The sequence below is a fragment of the Sorex fumeus genome, unplaced genomic scaffold (assembly GCF_029834395.1).
Source record: "Sorex fumeus unplaced genomic scaffold, SorFum_2.1 ptg000167l, whole genome shotgun sequence".
Classification (NCBI taxonomy): Eukaryota; Metazoa; Chordata; class Mammalia; order Eulipotyphla; family Soricidae; genus Sorex; species Sorex fumeus.
Window position 1 is genome coordinate 1,256,434 of NW_026606224.1, and position 17,427 is coordinate 1,273,860.

Here is a 17,427-nt window from a genome sequence, read left to right on the forward strand (position 1 = left end):
TTAGAATCTACATTCCTCCCTCCCCTCACACAGTGACATCACTGCGCAGCTCTCCTGTTCTGGGGATCTTCCAAAGTCACCTATTTAAAATCACAAGTGCACCATTAATTCTTCACTTAGGGAACTCAAACAATATTAAAGGATCAATGTCAATAATAAAGACTAATGTTGAAGGTAAATTTCCTATTAAAAATTAAACTCTCATGATGATTGCAACTGGCTAATTTTGAATTAAACTAATGATTGCATAATCATTATGAAAAACTGTATTATTCAAAGATGGATTTTCTGTGTTTTTTAGTTGTGGAGCCACCCCTGGGAGTACTCTGTCTGTGTCCTGGTATCCCATATAGTGCTCAGTGATCAGGCTAGTGGAGCAGGAAAATGAACATGTGCAAAGATGCTCCAATTCCATTGATCCTGCTCAAGTTGCTGTGAAAATAACTATCACTATCACCCTATTGTTCACTGATTCACTCGAGCGGGCCCAGTAACATCTCCTTTCATCCCTGTTGCGTGCTAGTGTGGCCCGATGACATATTGGGGGCTCCTTCAGGATCAGGGTAATGAGGACCATTCATTGTTACTGTTTTTGACATATCGAGTACACTACGGTTAGCTTGTCAGGCTCTGCCGTGCAGGCGGGATGCTCTCGGTAGCTTGCCGGGCTCTCTGAGAGGGATGGAAGCTTTTAGGGCTGCCTCTAATCATATTTACAGGTGTTCCTAGTCAGGCATATAGGTGGGCATCATAGTCTAAGTAGCCTGCCGGGTTCTCTGAGAATGAGAACTAGAAAATAAGAGGTCGCAGCCAGGCGCTACTGGGAGCTTGGTTTTAGAGTCTCTGGATCCTGGCCATTGATGGGGTTACACAGCATTGGTGGGTGTAACTGTATAGTTGCTGGAAGGTGGGGGAGCTGGATGGAGGAGGCCCAGTCCTGAACCGAGCAGGCTTGGATATCTCAGCCCCGGGTCCTGCACACCTGGGTTCCTCTGCCGGTTCCTTGTCCAAGCATGGGGAGAGTGGTCTCATTATGGCTTTGGCTGGGTACTGGAGGTCTTCAGTTGCCTGGTCTCTGCTCAGGGCAGAGAGAGAAAATCAATCCACCCTCCTCCAAGGGGCCTGGTGAGGACAGCCAGGCACGGGGGGCAAGAAACTCTGCCTTCTTCTCTTCCGGGAGCTTGCTGTGAAAAAAAAAATTTAAAGTTTCTGTCATGCCAGGAGTGTCTAACAATGCTAAAATCTGAAAAGAATATTCTAAATATCTTTCATTTCTAATTTTGTTCTTGCACTATTTTTATACATTACTAATTATAAACCAGAGTGTTTTATTTATTCTATATCTGAAAGAGTGAAACAGCTACAATGTGAGGCAAGAAAGGGAAAAGAAATACGTCTAATTTAATAAGATGAAAATTAAAACAAATATTGTTAATCTACACTTAATATTGGTGTTTGAAAACAAGCTTTCCTAAGTTTAAGAAAGTGTCCTGTTGGTCTTGGTGGAGCAACTTTAGGTAATATTCCAACATTCCCCAGGCACCCCAGCGTCCTTCCTGAGGTCTAGGAACCCATCTTTCCTGGAAACTGATGACTTTGGAGATACAGAGACAATGCCGGTGGGTCAGATCTGTGAGGATTCACTGTCTTGAACCTGCAGGAGCCCTGGGACAGACATCTGGGGACAGACACAGTGAGTCACGTGCTTATACACGAGAGTGGTTATGAATCCTATAGCCACCGGGTCCCTGAGATGTAATATCATCCATCTAAATACTCACGTTGCCTGCATTGTTGTTTTCGTGTCTCTGTATCTATCTTAGCAGAATTTTGTAGAACCTGCTAGGTGTGTAGATTACTTTTGATCTTTAATGCTGACTTTTTTAAATATCAAATTTTATAGCATATTTTCTGGCCCCTTCAATTAAACTCAGTCCTCGGGTCACTTGATCACTTGATCACTTGACATACAGTTACTCATCGATTTGCTTGAGCGGGAGCCAGTAACATCTCCATTTGTCCCTGTCGCGTGCTAGTGTAGCCCAATGGCATCCATTCATTCTAGGAACACGAAGAGGCTCAAACTGATCATTCAGGGTCTGGACGAAGAAGTGTGACCATCTCGTACGTGGGCGGCCATGCAGTCTTTTGATGTCCTGTGGAATCCTCTCAGTAATGGCTCTAGTCGAATGGTCATCTCCAAATCTCATTACGTGTCCAGCCCTTCTGATTTTTGATACTTTTGCAAACGAGACAGCACCCCTGGTTCTTGAATGTCGACGGAGGTTGGAACTCCGGATTCTTTCTCTCATTTGAGTGAAATGTGATACTCCAAGCATAGCTCTTTCGATTCCACTTTGGGAGACCCGAATAGTGTTCTCATCTTGCTTTCATAGGGCCCAGGTCTCTGAGGCATATGTTAATGCAGGAAGAACAGTGGAATCGAAGAGATTTCAAGCGACTCTCTTCCTCTGGGCAACTCAGGTGCCAGGTCATTCATAATGTTGACTTCTCGACCTAGGTACACATAACTGTTGCATTCAGAGATTGTCGTTCCGTTGAGAGTGAATGAAACATCAGGAACGAGACTGTTTCTCATAAACATTGTCTTCATGAGATTCAGCTGGAGTTGGACAGTTCCACACTCATGGTCGAAATTGGTGAGTATTTGTGCTGCTTGGCTAATATTTGGTGTTATTAGAGCAATGTCATCAGCAAAGCGGAGGTGGTGTCGTTGCGGACCATCTATCTTCACTACCATTCCTTACCATTCCAGTTGTTGCATGATGTTCTCGAGTGTGGCACTAAAGAGTTTTAGAGAAATGGTATTACCCGGCCAAACCCCTCCCTTGATATTGATGATCACTTCTTTGTAGAATGGTGAGATCCTGGTAGTAAATCCATAATACAGCTCACAGAGGATCTGATGTACTGAGTTTGAATGCCTTGATTGGCTAGGGCTTTGATGACCACTTCCATCTCAACAGAATCAAAGGTTTTCTTTAAATCAATGAACGTTAGACAGAGAGGCATCTTGAACGCCCAAGAAACCTCAATGGGCTTGGTTATCGTGTGGATATGGTCGATCGTTCTGAATCCTTTGCAGAACCCAGCTTGCTCACATGGTTGTCCTTCATCTAGAGTTCTGTCAATCCTATTCAGGATTACTCCAGTGAACAGCTTGCAGATGACAGACAATAGGCGAGGCATCTTCCTTGTCTTTAAATAGGCTCAGCACCAGTGCGAAAGAACAGATTCACCCTAATAACTGCCTTGAATATTTCAGAGTTTAGCTGCTCAAGGAAAATGGATTTTTATCCAACGTACATGAATAAATAAATATGTGGAATAAACTCAGCTCATATGGAGCACCTGAGGGCTGAATTTTAAAAAATGTGAAATTTTATTGACGTAGATTAGAACAGGCCAAGTCATAATTCACAGGGACAATTCCACTGCCTGTACGGCCCCAGGTTTTCCATATTCAGTGGTAGAACAGGAGCCACCACAGGGACACAGAGGGGCAGCGGTCTGTCTAAAGGGTAAAGGCCCTGGGGGGCTGGGTTTGGTCATCAGGGACCCAAGACAAGGGGTCTCTCCTCCCCACCTGCCGTTTTCCCCTGAGCAACTCTTGTTTCCTGAGAGCTCCTCAGCATGTTTCCTTTGCTGGAGGAAGAGACCCGGCTGTGACAGGGCCCCAGGGGCAAACCTGAGTGCTCTGAGCCACACTCAGCACCTCTTCCCAGGGATCCCACACAACAGCCGCTCCCGGGCCCCCTTCTTTGTCTTTCTTTGTCTACAGAGGCTCCCCTATGCAAATCTTCACTCAGGACTCAAGATTAAAACCACGTTCACACTCACCCCAAAACGGACTCCCTCTCCCACTACATGGTGCCTGAGATCATGGACCTCGTGGGTAGGAACATGCATCAGCGCTGGTTCCTCCTCTTTTTGGTGGAAGCTGTGAGTGTCTCCTGGACAGAGGCTCTAAGTTGGGCAGGGCATGGGGCTTCTAAGCCCGTGACTCAACTATGGGTCTCTGTCCCCAGTTGTCCTGTCCCAGGTTGAGCTGCATGAGTCAGGACTAAGCCTGTTGATGCCCTGGCAAATGCTGTCCCTCACCTGCTCTGTCTCCGGATTCTCTCTAACCAGCTATGATGTACAATAGGCTGGATAGACCCCTGGAAAGGGACTGAATTGGATTGGTGGTATATGGAGTGATGGAAGTACATACTATAAACCGAGTCTTCAGTCTCAAGTCAGCATCTCCAGGGACACCTACATGAACCAATTTTATCTAAAACTGAGTAATTCAGTAACTGAGGACACAGCTGTGTATTATTGTGCAAAATACACACACAGTGAGGGCAAGTCCCTGTGAGCCCAGACACAAACCTGCTGAGGGAGACAAGGGAGTTGCAGGGGTGTTTGTGACCACCAGGAGGTGCTGTGATTCAGAGATTCCAGGGCTGTGCTCCAGAGGCAAGGGGAGAAAGGGGAGAAAGGCTTGGGGGGGGGGGAGTCCTCTTTACTCTTTAATTGAAATATATGAATAAAATTATATGAATAAAATATATATATAAAATATATGAATAAAATCAGATGGGCTGGTCACGTAATGAGATTTAAAGATGACCGCTGGACTAGAGCTGTTACCAACTGGATTCCACGGGATGTCAAAAGACCGCGTGGCCGCCCACCTACCAGATGGTCAGACTTCTTCATCAAGATCATGAACGATCGGTTTGAGGCCCTTCATGTTCCCGGAGCGAACAGATGCCATTGGGCTACACTAGCACGCGACAGGGACAAATGGAGACGTTACTGGCACCCGCTCAAACAAATCGACGACTAACGGAAAGTTAAGTGATTAAGTGATATACATTTTAACACATTTTAATAATTGCTTTCTCTTCTATTTCAAATTTGCTTATTTCTCGTCCTTTCTCAGAGTCCATTAGAGAATGTTATGTCCTGCTAGGTCAGGTGTGGTTGATTTTTCTTTAATCAAGATCATTTCTTTTCACAGAATGGAGAGATTTCTCTCCTTCCCTTCTTACTTTCACTGAGGGTACACGATGACAATAGCCTGAGTGTTGATGCTGGTGGGTCACAAACTCCCTGCGCTTCTCCCAGCAATAAATCCTCAAGACTCCCACACTCTGCTGCGGCCCCTGGGCTCAGCCTCTCCTTCCCAGGGATCTGAGCCCCCGCCTGACTCCTCTCGGGAACCCCAGAGTGTGGTTAGGATGTAGGGGGCGTTATCATTGGATCCTGTCCATCCTGACGCTCTGTTCTTTGTGCACCACACGTGAATAAGATTGTCTGAATTTGTTCTTCTCCCTCTGACTAACTTCACCTAATTTGATATTAGGTATCAAGTATTAGGTACCTAGTTTTCCATGGTGCAAAAAACGCTGCTATTTTGTCTTTGCTTATAACTGCACAGTATCCAATTGTGTATATATACCACAACTCCTTATCCATAAAGTTGTCATTAAGCATTAGGATTGTTTCCATGCCTTTGCAACTATTCTAAACGCTGCAATAAACAAATGTCTACATGTATTTTCTCAAATGACTATTTTCAAGCGAGGGTGAAGCTACCAAAAATAAAATCAGTTGTAACTTGGAGATTCTATTTTCACTTGTTAGATAAATCTTATAGTGTTTTCCTTAGATAAGTTCACACAAACATAGAAACGTTGTTTTCTTTGGCAACCTTCCAAAACTGTTTGTTTCCAGTATTTTTCATATAAGCTATTCTCACTGGAGAGAGATGGTTTCATTGTCCTTTGTATTAACATTTCCTTTATAATGTTGATAAACACCTTTTCATATGTCTACAGCCCACAGAAATGTTGCTTTGGTAAATAATCTGTTTATTTCCACACCATTTTATCGTGTGTTATTTGTTGTAATGGGCTGGAGTGATGCATAGATGGTAGGGTGTTTGCCTCGCACACGGCCAACATGGGTTCAATTCCTCTGCCCCTCTCAGAGAGCCCGGCATGTTACCGAGAGTTTCTCGCCCACATGGCAAAGCCTGGCAAGTTACCCGTGATGTATTCAATGCCAAAAACAGTAACAACAAGTTTCACAATTTGTTGGGAGACGTTACTGGTGCCCCTCGTGCAAATCGATGAACAACGGGAGTACAGTGCTACAGTGCTACGGTGCTATTTGTTCTGATGTTGAGCTGGGTGAGTGCTATGAATATCTGATGTTTGGTGGGTACACATTTTCTTCCAGTCAGTTGGTTACTTCAAATTTTTTTTTAATTTATTTTTTTTACAATTGTAGATTTACAATTTTTTGTGCTTGGGTTTCAATTATACAATGATCAGATACCCATCCCTCCAACAGTGCCCGTTTTTCACCACCATGGATAATATCCCTCCCACCCCCATCCCCCCATCCCCCCCTGCCTCTGTGGCAGGGCAATCCCCTGTGTTCTCTCTCTCCGTTTGGGTGTTGTGGTCTGCAAAAGAGGCATTGAGTGGCAAACATGTTCAGTCCATAGTCTACTTTCGACATGCATCTCCCCTTCTGGGAGGATCCTCCAAACATCCTTTATTTGGTGCTCCCTTCTCTATCTGAACTGCCCTTTCCTCTAGGATACCCGGCTGGCCTCTAAGTTGTGGAGTAATCATCCTGGTGCTGATCTCAGCTATTCTTGGGTATTAATCTCATACTTTGTTACTTTATATCCCCCAGATGAATGCAATCTTTCTATGCCTATCCCTCTCTTTCTGACTCATTTCGCTTAGCATGATACTTTCCATATTGTACCACTTGTATGTAAATTTCATAACTTCATCTTTTCTAACAGCTACATAGTACTCCATTGTGTAGATGTACCAAAGTTTCTTTAACCAGTCATCTGTTCTTGGGCATTCAGGTTTCTTCCAGTTTCTGGCTATTGTAAAGAGTGCTGCAATGAACAAACAAGTGCAGATGTCACTTCGACTATACATTTTTGCCTCTCTGGGATATATTCCCAGGAGTGGTATTGCTGGGTCAAATGGGAGCTCAATTTCTAATTTTTTGAGAATCGTCCATACTGTTGTCCAGAAGGGCTGAACCAGTGGACATTCCCACCAGCAATGAAGGAGTGTCCTTTTCTCGCCACATCCATGCCAGCATCGGCTGCTTTTGTTCTTTTGGATGTGGGCCAGTCTCTGAGGTGTGAGATGGTATCTCATTGTGGTTTTGATCTGCATCTCCCTGATGATTAAGGATGTAGAGCATTTTCTCATGTGCTTTTTTGCCATTCGGATTTCTTCTTTGAGAAAGTTTCTGTTCATTTCATTGCCCCATTTTTGGATGGGGTTGGATGTTTTCTTCTTGTGGAGTTTAACCAGTATTTTGTATATCCTGGATATCAACCCCTTGTCAGATGTGTATTCGGCGAATATCCTTTCCCATTCTGTAGACTGTCTTTGTATTTTGGTCACTGTTTCTTTGGAGGTGCAGAAGCTTCTTAGTTTAAGATAGTCCCATTTATCTATCTCTGTTTTCACTTGCTTGGCCAGTGGCGTGGCATCTTTGAAGATACCATTAGCTTCAATATCATGGAGGGTTTTGCCAACTTTATCTTCAATGTACCTTATGGTTTCTGGTCTGATGTTGAGGTCTTTAATCCATTTTGATCTTACTTTTGTACATGGTGTTAGGCAGAGTTCTGAGCCTATTTTTTTGCATGTAGCTGTCCAATGATGCCAACACAATTTATTAAAGAGGCTTTCCTTACTCCACTTCACATTACTTGCACCTTTATCAAAGATTAGATGATCATATGATTGAGGGGAGATGTCAGTGTATTCAACCCTGTTCCATTGGTCTGCAGTTCTGCCTTTGTTCCAGTACCATGCTGTTTTAATTATTACTGCTTTGTAGTACAGTTTGAAGTTCGGGAGGTTGATTCCTCCCATTTTCTTTTTCCCAAGAATTGCTTTAGCTATTCGTGGGGGCTTATTGTTCCATATAAATTTCAGGAGTGTTTGCTCCAATTCTTTGAAGAATGTCATGGGTATCCTTATAGGGATTGCATTGAATTTATACAATGCTTTCGGTAGTATTGCCATTTTGACAATGTTAAGTCTCCCGACCCATGAGCAGGGGATATCTTTCCATTTCCTCATGTCCTCTTTTATTTCCTGAAGTAGCGTTTTGTAGTTTTCTTTGTACAGGTCCTTTACTTCCTTAGTTAAGCTCATTCCTAAGTACTTGATTTTCTGGGGCACAATTGTGAACGGGATTGTTTTTTCATGTTGCTTTCTTCTCTCTCACTGTTTGCGTATAGGAAAGCCATGGACTTTTGGGTATTGATTTTATAACCTGCAAATTTACTATATGAGTCTATTGTTTCTAGGAGTTTTTTGGTGGAGGTTATTGGGTTCTCTAAGTAGAGTATCATATCATCTGCGAATAGTGAGAGCTTGATTTCTTCCTTTCCTACCTGAATGCCCTTAATATGGTTTTCTTGCCTAATCGCTATTGCAAGTACTTCCAGTACTATATTGAACAGAAGTGGAGAGAGTGGGCATCCCTGTCTCGTCCCTGATCTTAGAGGGAAGGCTCTCAGTTTTTCCCCATTGAGGATGATGCTTGCTGTAGGCTTGTGGTAGATGGCTTTAATTATGTTGAGGAAGGTCCCCTCTATACCCATTTTGGCTAGGGTTTTCATCATAAAGGGGTGCTGGATCTTGTCAAATGCTTTCTCTGCATCTATTGATATAATCATATGCTTTTTATCTTTTCTTTTGTTGATACGATGGATTATGTTGATTGATTTTCGAATGTTAAACCATCCTTGCATCCCTGGGATGAATCCTATTTGGTCATGGTGTATGATCTTTTTGATGAGTAGTTGGATTCTATTTGCTAGTAGTTTATTGAGGATCTTTGCATCTGTGTTCATCAGGGATATCGGCCTGTAATTTTCTTTCTTTGTGGTATCTCTGTCTGCTTTTGGTATCAGTGTGATATTTGCTTCATAGAAACTGTTCGGAAGTGTTTTTGATATTTCAATTTCGTGGAAAAGCATAAAGAGCATTGGGAGTAAGTCCTCTTTAAAGATTTGGAACTATTCACTAGTGAATCCATCCGGGCCAGGACTTTTGTGCTTGGGGAGACTTTTTATTACCATTTCAATTTCCTTCATGGTGATAGGTCTGTTCTGGTATTCCAGTTCTTCTTGGTTCAGCCTTGGGAGTCTGTAGGAGTCTAGGAATTTATCCATTTCCTCGAGGTTTTGATGTTCCGTGGCATAAAGCTTCTCAAAGTACTCCCCAAGGATCCTCTGAATTTCTGTGGTTTCTGTTGTAATGACCCGCTTTTCATTTCTGATTCGGTTTATTAGAGTTTTCTCTCTCCCTTTCTTTGTGAGTTTTGATAGAGGCTTATCGATCTTGTTAATTTTCTCAAAGAACCAGCTTTTTGTTTCATTGATCTTTCAGATTGTTTTTTGGGTTTACATCTCGTTAATCTCTGCTCTGAGTTTTATTATTTCCTTTCTCCTGTTCGGGTTGTGCTCCTTTTTTTGGTCCTTCTCCAAGCTCTTAAGCTGTGAGGTTAGGTTACTTATGTGTGCTCGCTGCTCCTTCCTGAGGAATGCTTGTGGAACTATAAACTTTCCTCTTAACACAGCCTTTTCTGTGTTCCATAAGTTTTGGTAACTCGTGTTCTCATTTTCATTCGTTTCTAGGAATCTTTTGATTTCCTCTTTGATTTCCTGTCTAATCCACTCGTTGTTCAATAGTGCACTGTTTAATTTCCAGGTGTTTGATTTAGTTTTCTGTTTTTGTGTGTGATTTACTTCTAATTTCAGCGCATTATCGTCTGAGAAGATTATTGATACAATCTCTATCTTCTTAATTTTATGGAGGCATGTTTTGTGGCTCAGCATGTGGTCTATCTTGGAGAATGTTCCATGTACGCTTGAGAAGAATGTGTATTCAGCTTTTTGTGGATGAAGTGTCCTATATATATCTACTAAGTCCCTTTCTTCCATTGTTTCCCTCAAATGAAGTATGTCATTGCTAAGCTTGAGTCTGGTTGATCTATCAAGAGGTGACAAAGCAGTGTTGAAGTCTCCCACTAGTATTGTGTTGCTATTGATGTTTTTTTCCAAATCTATGAGTAGTTGTTTTAAGTACTTTGCTGGTCTCTCATTAGGTGCATATACATTTATTATTGTAAGTTCTTCCTGTTGTACAGATCCTTTGATCAATAAGAAATGGCCTTCACTGTCTCTTATGACCTTGTCTCACTCTGAAATCGATGTGGTCTGATATTAGGATGGCTACCCCAGCTTTTTTATGGGAGCTGTTTGCCTGTAGGATTGTTTTCCAGCCTTTGACTCTGAGCCTGTGTTTGCTTTGACTATTGAGATGCGTTTCTTGCAGGCAGCAGAATGTTGGGTTCAATTTTCTAATCCATCCTGCCACTCTATGTCTTTTAATTGGTGCGTTTAGCCCATTGGCATTGAGAGAGATTATTGTTATGGGATTTTGTCCCATTGTTCTGTTAAAATTTGGTGTATTTGAGGGGCCTTTCTTGCCTTAAAGTAGCCCATTTAGTTGTTCTTTTAACCATGGTTTTGAGTCTATGAAGTTCCTGAGCTGTTGTTTGTCTGTGAAACTGTGTGTTGTTCCTTCTATTATGAATGAGAGTCTCGCTGGGTAAAATATTTTTGGAGAGGCATTTATTTCATTGAGTTTTTTCACTATGTCCCACCACTGTTTTCGGGCCATGAGGGTTTCATCAGAAAAATCAGCTGTGAATTTTAAGGATGCTCCTTTGTAAGAGATTTCTTTCTTCGATCTTGCTGCTTTCAGAATTTTGTCTCTGTCGATGGTTTTGGTCATTTTGAACAGAATGTGTCTTGGGGTATTTTTATTCGGATTTCTTCTAGCTGGTACCTTTCGGGCCCCCTGAATGTGGTCACAAGTTTTCTTCAGCTTTGGAAACGTTGTAGCAATGATGTCTTTGACAGTTTCTTCTTCATCAAGGTTTTCTTCCTGTACCTCTGGGACTCCAATAATTCTTATGTTACCCCTCTTGGCTTCATCACGATCTTCTCTTGATTTCTGTTCCCGAATTGTGAGTCTCTTTTCCATTTTCTGCTCTTTTCTGGAGAGTCTCTGAACTTCATCTTCGAGTTCACTGATTCTGTTCTCAGCAGCTGTTACTCTGCTGCTGAGGCCTTCCACTGAGCTTTTCAATTCGCGTATGAGATTTTTCAGGTCTGATATTTTTTATTGCATTTTCCTCCTTTCTGCCTTCAGATCCTCTTGTCTTCTATTGGCATTGCATTCCATTGTTTCTTTTAATTCCCTAAGCATCCTAAGAAGCTCCCTCCTGAATTCCTTGTCAGAGAGGTTGTCTAACACTACAGTACTGTTGGTGTCATCTGGGCTAGACTCTTCAATATGAAAGTTTGGTGAGCTTTTACGTTGCTTTACCATTGTGAGAGGTGTGGTTTAGTCCTTCACGTTCACTGTTACTATTCTGCTTGATATGCAGTGTGAGTTAAGATAGGCTTATGAGTTATTGGCTACTGTGTTTCTAGTGGCTGAGATAAAATAGAGAAGTTTCCATCTAAGAAGGTAGCTTATGGTTCCTATGGCATACGTAGTGGGAAAATCTACGCGGTCACGGCTCCGGAAAGGGTCCCTGGCACTGGGCAAGAAGTTGGGAACATCTCCAGTTTGGAATTGGAGCCGTTCAGCTTTGTTGCCCAGAGCTGGGCCTCCGTGCCCGTCCCGCGCAGCTCAGGGGTTGAAAACCGGCTTTCTAGGGGCTGGATTTAGGTACGCATGCCCAGAAAGGGTCCCAGGCCCTTGGGGGCGGACTGTACCTGTTTGGAATTGGAGCCGTTCAGCTTTTTTGCCCAGAGCTGGGCCTCTGTGCCCGTCCCTCACGGCTCAGGGGTTGAAAACCGGCTTTCTAGGGGCTGGATCTCGTTTACTTCAATTTTAATATCATTTACGTTCTCATTAAAATCTTGTAATTGATTTAGTTTCATTATTTATTTTGGTTTCTCTGTTATTTGCCAATGGAATGAAACTGTAGATGGCCCTCTAAGATTAGCGTCATGGAGAGACTGGTCGAGGTTTTCCTCTGTGTATTTTAAGGATTCAGCTGTCTGTCAAAGCTGGACCATAAGTCCACTTTTAATTAAATTCTGCATCTGCTGTGAGATATGGATTCAGTCTATCTTCTATTGTTGTTTTTGTGTGTAGCATTATTTTCCCATTACACCATTTATTGTAGAGTATAGGATAACATTGCTTTATACTTTCTGCTTTGCCGCAGAGAGCTTAAGTTTACTAGGTTGTTCCCATCACAGTGCTCCCATTCCCCTGATTTTATTTGTAATTTCTTTCTTTGTGGTCTGTTGACTTGAAAATACTGTTTTTCTCTTCTCTGTAAGTCCTTTGCATAGTAAATTTAGAGCAACGTCCTTTTGTACGGACACAAGAAGACAGTTAATGCTATGCTTTAGTAACTTGGGAGTTAATTGACTCTGAATGATTTTTACTTCCTGGTTATCTGTTCTCTCCACTTAAGCCTCAGTTGCCCTTACATCCTAGCACCAAAAATCAGAGTCCTGATGAGGGACTAGATGGGCCCTGGACAAGCTGTGAGCTATGTGTTACCCTGGCATCAAAATGGGCCTGGCCAAAGTGTCATAATACTTTACTATAAATTAGGAGCATGGTCATGGACAAATTCTATCATGATCCAAAGAGTAATAACTAGATTCTGACCCTGCTAGGGTTAGAAATGATTAATCCGGCCTGAGCACTATAGTCTGAGTCCGTGGTGAGATGTTCCCGGAGAGCCACCTGCAAGCTCATTGTATCTCTTACTGCGTCCATACAAAATAACTAATATTAATAAATAAATAAATATCAATAATAATATGCTTGGAATATCACGGTTTCACTCTAATGAGAGAAAGAATCCAGAGTTCCGACCTCCGTTGACAATCAAGAATCAGGGACGCTGTATCGTTTGCTAAGATGTCAAAAATCAGATGGAATGGTCACGTAATGAGATTTAAAGATGACCACTGGACTAGAGCTGTTACCGGCTGGATTCCACGGAATTTCAAAAGACCGCGTGGCCGCCCTCCTACAAGATGGTCAGACTTGTTCATCAAGATCATGAACGGTTGGTTTGAGGCTCTTCGTGTTCCTAGAGCAAACAGACGCCATTGGGCTACACTAGCAAACGACAGAGACTAATGGAGACGTTACTGGCGCCTGCTCGAGCAAATCGATGATTAACAGGAAGTCAAGTGATGAAGTGATCAAGAAATAAGATTAAGATGTTAATTGAGTTACTGGACTAAGGAGAAGGGGACACCCCTAGGTGGTGTGTCAGCCTTTGAGCCTGATGGACCATCAGGAAGGGTTTTCTTATGTTGATCTTGCTACTGACAGGGTGTGGTGGCTACCCCCAGTGCTGGGGAACTGGAGAAGTGAGACAGTTGGAGAGAGAGAGACAGCAGGACAGCAAGATGGAGCGCAGAAAGACTAGCATGGGGAACAGAGGGAGAAGAATGTAGAAGAAGAACACAGGAGCAGTTGTATGGAGAAAAAAATCCTAGGCTGTGAGATGCAGCACAAAGAGATGAGCGGGAGAGACAGTAGGAAACAGGAATGAGGGGCACTGTGAGACTAGAATGGGGGGCTCAGATATTTATATATGGATGAAATATAGCACAACTACACAATGGAAAACTATACAGTCACCAGGAAAATATGAAATCATAACATTCACTTATAAAAGCAGGGAAATGGAGAGTATCAGGCTGAGTGAAATGAGTCAGAAGGAAAGGGACAGATGTAGAATAAATGCACTCTTCTGAGGGATATAAACTTTGCTATGAGATTAATATTCAGTGTCAGGAAACACAGGGGACAGCAGGACGGGTCAATGGTTGAAAGCTTGTGTGGTTTGTATGGTGGTTTGTGAAGGACAGAGAAGAAATAGTATGACAGGAATAGCAAGATATGATCATTGGACTAGAACTAAATGTTGAAAATTGGAAAAGGGATATGCACAACAACATTTCAGTGTCTATATTGAGATCAATAGACCTGAGAGAGAGAGAGACAGACAGACAGACAGACAGACAGAGACCCCATATAGGACCCTAGGGATCAATAAAGGAGAAGAATGGCTCACGTGATGATGACCAGATTCTGTACTTGGGCTGTCTTTGTTCTTCCTGTTACAATTCTTTGCCTCCCCTCCCCTCTCTCTCCTTGCATTTCTCTAAGTAAATTTCTTTAGATAATCCTATTTTACTTCTCTGTCTATCTCTCCTTTCTTACTATTCACACAGAGACAGAAAGCGAATCTCTGAGTTTCACTTGTTCAGATATTCAATTGTGCTGGGTGGAAAGATGTTTTCCAAATTCCTAACGTGTGTGACCTGAAATCAGAACTCAAGTTTTCCCATTTGGAGAAACCCATGTGGTCTCTTGAACACGGCTCTCACTTTCTCTCCCTTTGAATTTCTCTAAGAAAAAAGTTTTAAATAAAGCTATTCTGAGTCACTGAAAAAGTTAGAGTTCAAGTCATATATTCCATAAAACTTTATTAATTTCATCATATTCATTTGTTATTTACTTATATTTGTCCTACTAATACAGTTATAGAATAAACTTGCTAGCAGCTGTGTTAGACTCATGTCTGGTTTTTGAAAAACTCTTTATTAAATTAACAAATGTAATATATTTTTGTTTCCATTAAAGTCTTTGGGCCAGAGCGATAGCATAGCAGGTAGGGTGTTTGCCTTGCACGCGGCAGACCTGGGTTCGATTCCTCCGCCCCTCTTGTAGATCTTGGCAAGCTTCCAAGAGTATTCTGCCCACAAGGCAAGCTCCCCGTGTTGTATTCGATATGCCAAACACAGTAACAACAAGTCTTGCAATGGAGACATTACTGGTGACCACTCGAGAAAATCGATGAACGACCGAAGGACAGTACTATTAAACTCTTTACTTAAAGACTTAAATCCTATTTTAGTTTGATGGTTTTTACTATTTTTATTTGAGTGAATTATTTATTGTATTATTTTTACATAATCTCAGCAAAGAGCCAACAGGGTCATCTTTTAATTTTTATACATACAACCACTTGATTTGCCAATATTTTCCTAGGATGCTTCTATCTACAGCACCCAGTATTCCCAGGCGGTCTCCCATCCAAGTACTACCAGGACCGACCCTCCTTAGCTTCCAAGATCAGACAAGATCAGGCGCGTTCAGGGTGGTATGGCCGAAACAGGGTGCACAGCGGTACAGCGTTTGCCTTGCGCGCAGCAAGTCCGGCTGGGCTGGGTTCAATTCTTCCACCCCTCTCAGAGAGCCCGGCTCTAGGATAATACTCTTGTCCTTCCTCAGGTAGCTTAGGTTTGTCAGCTCACACCCATCTAAGGACACTGAACTTGTATTGTAAGCAATGTCCTTTATGTGTGGACACAGGAAGACAGTTTATATTATGCTTTGTAACTTGGGAGTTGATTGACTCCGAATAATATTTATTCCTGGGCATCTGATTTCTTGATTCAGTTGCCCTTAGTTCCTAGCACCCCAAAAGCAGGGTCCCGACGAGGGACTGAATGGACCCAGGGCAAGCAGTGAGCTACCCTGGCATTGAAATGGGCCAGGCCAAAGAGCCACGATACTCAACTATAAGTTCAGGGCATGATCACGGACAAATGCTGTCATGATCCAAAAGTAAGTAACGACGAGACTAGGACCCTGCTGGAGCTAGGAAGATTAACCTGGCCTGAGGACTGCGAAATGTATAGTGAGATGTTCTCAGGAAGAACCAAACTAAATTTATATCTCTTACTGTGCTCATACAGAATGACATTGCTAGAAATATTAGAAGTAGATTTATTACAACTATTTAAGTAGATTACTAACTGAGGGAAGAACACACCCTTGTTGGGATCCCACCCTTGGGTGGATCTCCTAGTAATCTGAAGTAATCTCTGTAGATGAGATTTTATACTTGAGTTAATCTCCTGGAGGAGTGGTCTTACCTCTCTTTGTTGACTCGTCAGTATTCAACCCACCTTTATGTCACCGCCTTATGTGACTGCTATATAAATTAAGACGTAAGCTCAGAAAGGGAGTCAGAAGTGAGAGAGCTCGGGCTCCAGAGATACAGAGTCAGAGCTAGAAGGAGAGAGCTTCCAAGACTGGGGCCCAGGAGAGAAGGAGGCAGAGAAAGACAGGAGTGAAGAGGATTGGAATAAACTACTATTGATATAGACCGGCCTGGCCCCCGTTTCTTCTTCCGTCTGCCCTTGGTCAACAGTCGTTCCGATCCAGGCCACACACAGAGGCTCAAGAGCACCGAACGCAGGTGTTGAGACAGTGCCGTCCAGTGAGCCCGTGAACACAGAACCTTTGGCGTGATAAAATTTTACACCCGGCAAGCTACTGAGAGTATCTTGCCTGTATGGCAAAACCTGGCAAGCTGCCCATGACGTATTTAATATGCCAAAGACAGTAACAACAAGTCTCAAAACGGAGACGTTACTGGGCTTGCTCAAGCAAATCGATGAACAATGGGAGGACAGTGTTTGTTTGCTTCTACCTGAGGGATCCCTGAGCACAGAGTCAGGAGTAAGCCCTCAGAACTACTGGGTGTGACTCAAAACGTAATCAAAAGGCCCATTAAGGAATATGACTCCTGAAGAAGGCTTCTGAAGTGAAGTCCCAGGATTCAATCCTGCTTTAGAGATGCCAAAAGGTTAATGCCCCTAAGAGCCCAGAGGCTCTCCCTGCAGTGTGGGGATTGGGCTGCAGGGGGCGCCATTTTCAAGAGCACCAAATTGTAGGCCTGAAGTGGATGCAGAGGTGAGAGAAATTGGTGCAGAGACACAGAAATCTCAGAATGGATTTTCTTCAATAAAAATAATTTTGCTTTCTCAAGAAAACCAAAATTAAAATACGTACAAGGCACAGAAAGTTAAATTGTGCAAACTTACCGTTTGGGGAGGAACATAAGGCAGCAGAACCTGTATGTAGGTTATGTTTCTGGACTTCTTAATTTCTCCAATGGAAACCACTGGGGCATTAGGATGGTTTTGTTGTCTCATTTTACAATCCCTTAGGGGATTTGCAGGTTCCCAGAAATAACCTCAAAGCCCAGGTGTGCCCAGATGTCTCCAGACCATACAGATGTGGGGGCCCTGAGAGGAAGATCCTGAAAGGGCTTGACCCCTGATGGGGAGCTCTGTGTGCACAGAGTCCTGGAACAGGGCAGGGTCTCATCTCCTCAAACAAGAATCAGAACGTGGACCTCTTCACTCCCTTTGAGTATGGACCCGCTGCCTTCCACAAGGCCCTTCTCAGGTTGGACCAGACCTTCAGATATGTATTCTCCCTC

General features: G+C 42.9%; 1 pseudogene and 1 gene segment (V, D, J or C); one reads left to right on the plus strand and one right to left on the minus strand.

The window, feature by feature from the left end:
• The window catches only part of LOC130016778 (immunoglobulin heavy variable 4-30-4-like), a gene marked incomplete at its 5' end in the record, with an annotated part of 130,032 nt that overhangs the window by 35,253 nt on the left and 77,352 nt on the right, over positions 1-17,427 (plus strand).
• LOC130016781 (uncharacterized) lies at positions 15,191-15,308 on the minus strand (annotated as a pseudogene).